Genomic DNA, 6,000 nt, shown 5'->3' on the forward strand with positions numbered 1-6,000 from the left:
CCATGTGAAAAATCCTTTACACTCTGTTTATAGATGGGCAACTTATAAAGACATAAGAATTACAATGAATTAAGAAGAAATCAAGTTACAGGAATTTTGCCTTTCATATTCAAACAAGAGCTAGCAGCTCAGGTTCTGGATTCTAACCAGCTATTCCAAAATTCCAAGAACTGATAAGTTAACTTAAAAATATAAATGACAGGGTTGGAGAGATGGCTGAGTGGTTAAGAGCACTGACTGCTCTTGCAGAGGACCCGGGTTCAGTTCCCAGCACCCACATGGTGGCTAACAACCGTCCTAACTCAAAATTCTAGGGAATTCAATACCTTCTTATGACCTCCATGGGCACTGCATTACATGTTGCACTTGCAGAGAGGCAGACAATACACTAATACACATAAAATAAAATAATAAATAATAAATAAATGACAAATTGAAGAGCAAGTGTTCAGTTTTGTTTCATTTTATTTTGTTTTTAGACAGGGCCCCACATTGTTCAGGCTGACCTGAAACTATGTAACCCAGTGTGGCCTCAACCTCATGGTCATCCTTCTGCCTCAGCCTCCAAAGTGCTAAGATGTCAGGTGTGAGCTGGCTAGCTACAAGCAAGTTTTTTGCTTATTTCTATCTGGGATTACCCAGGTCTGTATTTGCTTTAGTGAACAATTGTCAATAAAATGCTATGCTTTATTATGTACATGTATGAACATACTGTATATATACATACATATGTGTGCTTATCAAATTTCATCAAATTTCTTGGATTATAAATGACAAATTTCATCAAATTTCATGGACTATAAATGACAAACTTTAAATTATGAAGACTAGTTAAAGCAAAATAAATCATGTAAAAATCATATTCCAGACTGCCAATATTTTTTGAAAGTGAAATTTTATAAAGAAACTTTCCTTTCTTCCCTTCAATTCAGCTATTGTTTATTGAGAACTAAAGGTTGACCCTTATAACATTGTCATACAGAAATCTCACTAAGTTCCGTTTTGCTAATTATTTCTATTACAAAGTCCAAACAAGTCTTGCTGAAAGAAAATACACTCTGAACATAATAAAAGTCAAATGTAAGAACCCAACTAAAATATTTTAATTTATGGAGAGTAAATGGCAAACTGGCTTTTATTAGACTATAGCTGTGCATTAACAGAAATGTCATGCTTTCCTCAAAGGGTCAGAAAATGAACATCCTCAATGGAAACTAGAAGGTGTGATTACAGGCTTCAGGACAGCTGAAATCTGCCCCCCACCTTTCAATACCATAATACTAAATTATTGTATTTTTCGCCCAGTCAAACACACATAATTTTGCATCTAAGATATTTTTCTTACATTTGTAGATGTATTGTTTTAAGCCTCTGAGCTTACCAGTATCTTTGGGTTCCTCTGTTAGAGCAATAGTTACACATCTTGTTGTAGCAACATGACAGAAGGTAAAATGGCAATACAGGGCTGGAGAAATGGTTCCACGTGGGCAGTTAAGAACACTGGCTGGTGTTGCAGAGGACCTTGGTTTGATTCCCTACACCCACATTGTGATTAAAAACCATCAGTGACTCCATTTCCAGGGACTCTGACCTCCCCCCTGCATGCACCCACCTACATGCAGGCATTATACACATAAAATAAAAATAATAATTAAAATACTTTTTAAGGAAAAAAAGAAGGTAAAAGGGCAGTAATAGTTACAGAAACAATATCCACTACATTTACTTAGAGCTGTAATCCAAATACTGAACTGAATACTTTGTGCATTAGCTGATTTTAAAATCACAAGCATAAAAGATGTACATTGTCATTTCATTTTACAGATGAAGAAACTGAGGCTTACAGATCCCTAAGATTAAATTTTTAAGTTTTAAATATTAAATAAATTATCTAGCGCTGCTTGGGGATTAAGTGCCTTGTTTCAGCTTCATTGTTAAGACTGCAGAAACATGAAATGGTTTAACACACAATTCATAGAAACCCATCATTCTCTAGTACACTGTTAATCTTTTGACCCCTACCTAATGAGTTCTCCTATGAATGCAGATAGCATCCTCATTATAATCTAATTAGCACAGCAGAAAACTTTTCTGCTAAACTTGGTAAAATACTATTATTAAATGTTGCCCAAATATTAGCTACCTGCAAAGCCTATGATAATATCTTCAACTGGAAAAAACAGGGCTGGGAAATATGGTTTGGTGGGTAAAAACACTTGCCGTGCAAGCATGATGGCCTGGGCTCGATCACTGGAACACACGCAAAGAGCCAGATGCAGTGGTGTACTTCTGAAATCCCAGCACTCCTGTGGTGAGATGGAGGTGGAGACAGAGTATCACCCAGAAGCCTTCCGGCTAGTGAGCTTGGAGTGCACAGTCCAGAGCAAAATCAAGAGAGACCCTGCCTCAAAGCAAGGTGGAGGAGAGACCTGACTCCTGAAAATTGTCCTCTGACTGCTAAAAGCATTCTGTGGCCCTCCCTGCCCCCACCATACACACACACACACACACACACACACACACACACACACACACTAAACAAATAATAATTAAATAAAAAACAAACATTAAAAAAACACAGAGCACTACATTTGATCCTAGCATTAATGAAAACACTGCACTGTGGTATTTTTAATATCAAAATTGCATTTTGTAATATCAAAATTGAAAAGATATTTTTTATTTTTCATAGTTCAAGACATTTTCCTTTATGTTCTCTGGATTCGTGACTGCTTGAAGTTTAAAATATTAGAGAGAATTTCCCATCAGCAAGAGATATCTGTCTTTGAATAATGAGCGGATAGGCAAAATTGCTGTTGAAAGGACTATACTTCCATTCTAAATCACAAAGGCACTGTTTAGGCAAACGAACTTCCATCTCACTACAGTGTCACTTGTACCTATCACATCTCTTCTGGATGACCCAAGATTTTATTACCCCATTTCCTGTTTTTCAGTTATCTGTCATTGTGAAAGATATAATCGGATTGCAGCCCTCTCGTCTTTGTCTAAAAACCATAGCAACAGTAATGGAAACTCGGGACTGAATGAGCCCAGGTTGTTCGGTTAGAATGACAGATTCTTTGCTGATAGTTATGTTTTAACAGGGTCCCATTTCAGACAAACCCCTTCATTCTTCTCACTACTGTTTTCTGACCTTGGGTTTTCTCCCTCTCTGTTAGTATTTATGAGGTAGACAAACTTGATCAGACTTCTAGGTAGAATCTGCATTGAAGCCAGAAAAATTTGTGTAAAAGGAATCAATCAAAAGCCTTTGTGCAAAATAGCTCTGTTGAATGGTAATTAAAAAAAGAAAGAAAGAAAAATCAAGCATCTGCATTTTTTGACATGTCCCATAAATTGTGATTAATCTTACGGTGTAAAGTACTGCAAGATACATACTGGGCAGCACTTAAGGTATGGAACACAGGGGTGGATGACATAGAGTTTGAAGATGCATTTTACACCATAAAAATTAAATTATTCTAAGTCTATGACTTAAATATTATCATTTAAAAAATTTTTATAAACAGTTGTTATCAGACACCTTTTCTTCCTGTTTACTCTTCAAACAAACAGAAAATTACTTCACAAACGTTTTTGACAGTTGACAAACGAAAATGTCTCTAGAAAATTCTGTCATATGAAGGTCTAACATTGCTCTGTTAATAAAGTTCAAGTGTCTTTCTCCCTATTAATTTTTCTAAAAATAGGAGTAGATTTCATGGCATGATTTAAAAGCCAGACAGTGTAATTTTTAGGAGTTAGCTAAGGAAAAGATCTCTCTCTAAAGAAAGAATTTGCCTACATTGAATTCAGCCTGCACTTTTTTTTTTTTTTTTTTTAGACAGTCTCCCTGTAGCCTCAGTTGGCCTGAAACTTACTATGTAGACCAGGCTGGTTGGCCTCAGTCTCACAGAGATCCACTTGCCTCTGCTTCTCAAGAGCTGTGATGGGTCACAACACCCTGCCCTGTACTTTTCTCAAAATGAATCTGCGAGGGCCGGAATCACCCAGCTGTCTTCTTTTTTTTTCAGTTTTTATTTATTTGTAAAATAATTTTTATTGAGGTGACTGGAAATATGGCTCAGCAGTTATGAGCTCTGGCTGCTTTTGCAAAGGGCCTAAGTTCAGTTCCCAGCACCTACATGGCAGGTTACAACCATATATAATTCCAGTTCCAGGGGAATCCAACACTAACTTCTGACCTCCATGGACACTGTATGACACAGGTACACTTACCTACACACAGGCAATATACTCATACACATAAAAAATGATAAAATAGTTTTTTAAAAAATAATTTTAATTCTTTGAAAATTTCCAGTGTATTTTGATTATATTCAAATCCCACTTGCAATCTCCACACTCAAATTACTATTCCCCAACTTCATGTCCTCTGTTTTTGAAGGCCTATTGAGTCTAATTTGTGTTCCCCAAATGCTCTTGGGTATGGGTCCATTCCCTTGGGGCCTGGTCAATTTACCAAACATAACACCCTCAAAGAAAAGTCGACTATCCCTCTTCCAGCAGCTATCAATTGCAATAGTTCCTCAGCTAAGGCTGGGAATTCTTGCCAGCCTCCCTCTGAAATGTTGGGATTTTGTGTGGCTTGAGCTCTTGTGAATGCTGAACCTCAATTAGGGAATTACCTCCATTGCTGTGAGTTCATCTATGGAACTGTCCTGCTGTCTGGAAAACATAGTTTCCTCTGTTGCAAGGGAAGAGAAAGCAGTATTTAGCCAATCATTCACACAGATTTTATTGAGCATCTACTTTATACTAGGCATAGTTCCAGGTACTCAATTTGTAGTTGCAACTGGAAATGACAGGGAGACCAAGGTAGACTGCATGGTTGAGACTAGAAGACTGCCCACATGTTTAAACACTGTGGTGTTAAAATTACTGAAATAATGTTAAAACCACCTTAAGATTATTGATTCTTCACAATTCATTGTACATTCAGGCTGGATGGCTTTAGTTGTCATCTTTACACACCTAGGTAGAGGGAACCTCAATTAGGGAATTGCCTCCATTGGACTGGCCTGTGACCATATCTCTGAGGCATTTTCTTGATTGGTGAGTGACATTACAGAGGGCCCAGCCCACTGTGGGTGGTGCCACCCCTGGGCAGGTGGTCCTGTATTTTACAAGAAAGCAGGCTGAGCACATGCCAGGGGAACAAGCCAGTAATCAGTATTCCTCTATAGTCTGTGCTCCAAGTTCCTGCCCTGAGTTCCTGCCTTGGCTTCCCTTGATAATGAACTGTGCTGTAAGCCAAATAAACCCTTTCCTTCCCAAGTTGGTTTTGATCAGTGTTTTGTCACAGCAACTGAAAGTAAACTAGGACACATCCATTCTCCAAAGATAAAAGTGCAAGTATTAGCATTTTCAAAAGCTCTGTCCTTTGAAGAAAACGCCTCTCAGAAAGTAAAAGTCGGCAGTGAGCACAAACTAGGCACCAACAAGTAATTTAGAAGGCAGCCTAGAGACTTGGGCAGAAGCTTGGGGCTCAGGCATAAAGTTGGACTCAGGTAGAAGAACATTAAATTAAACTGGGGATTCCTTTTCCCATTCTCAGAAGATCCTACCATTTAGTCCAGTCTTTCTCATCCTTCTGCAGAGCCAGAACAATCTCTTGATCCATACATAACTTCAGCTGTACAGAAACACTCCAAGCTCTAGGCAGGATAAGTATGAGACCTGCATGTCATAAAATGAATATAACAAGCCTGGGAGTCCCACGACCCTCCTAGAAAGCCACTCTCGCTGGATTATAATATTCTACGTGACCATCTTTTGTTGCGTGATGTTGCCCTCTTTACGTGGTGTGTTTAAGATCCAAATATTTGCCAGGCATGGTGGTGCACACCTGTGGTCCCAGGATTTGAGAGGCAGAGGCAGGCGGATATCTGTGAGTTCAACGCCAGCCTGGTCTACATAGTGAGACCAGGACATCTGGGGCTACAGGGAGACCCTGTCTCAAAAAGACAAAAAAAA

At 38.5% G+C, this 6,000-nt stretch overlaps 1 protein-coding gene across 1 annotated transcript in view; it reads left to right on the plus strand.

Moving 5' to 3' along the window:
* Galntl6 (polypeptide N-acetylgalactosaminyltransferase like 6) overlaps nt 1–6,000 on the plus strand; it is an 852,377-nt gene that overhangs the window by 717,522 nt on the left and 128,855 nt on the right. The gene's annotated exons all lie outside the window — the stretch shown is intronic.

Source organism: Nannospalax galili, unplaced genomic scaffold (assembly GCF_000622305.1).
Source record: "Nannospalax galili isolate Female #2095 unplaced genomic scaffold, S.galili_v1.0 scaffold461, whole genome shotgun sequence".
NCBI lineage: Eukaryota > Metazoa > Chordata > Mammalia > Rodentia > Spalacidae > Nannospalax > Nannospalax galili.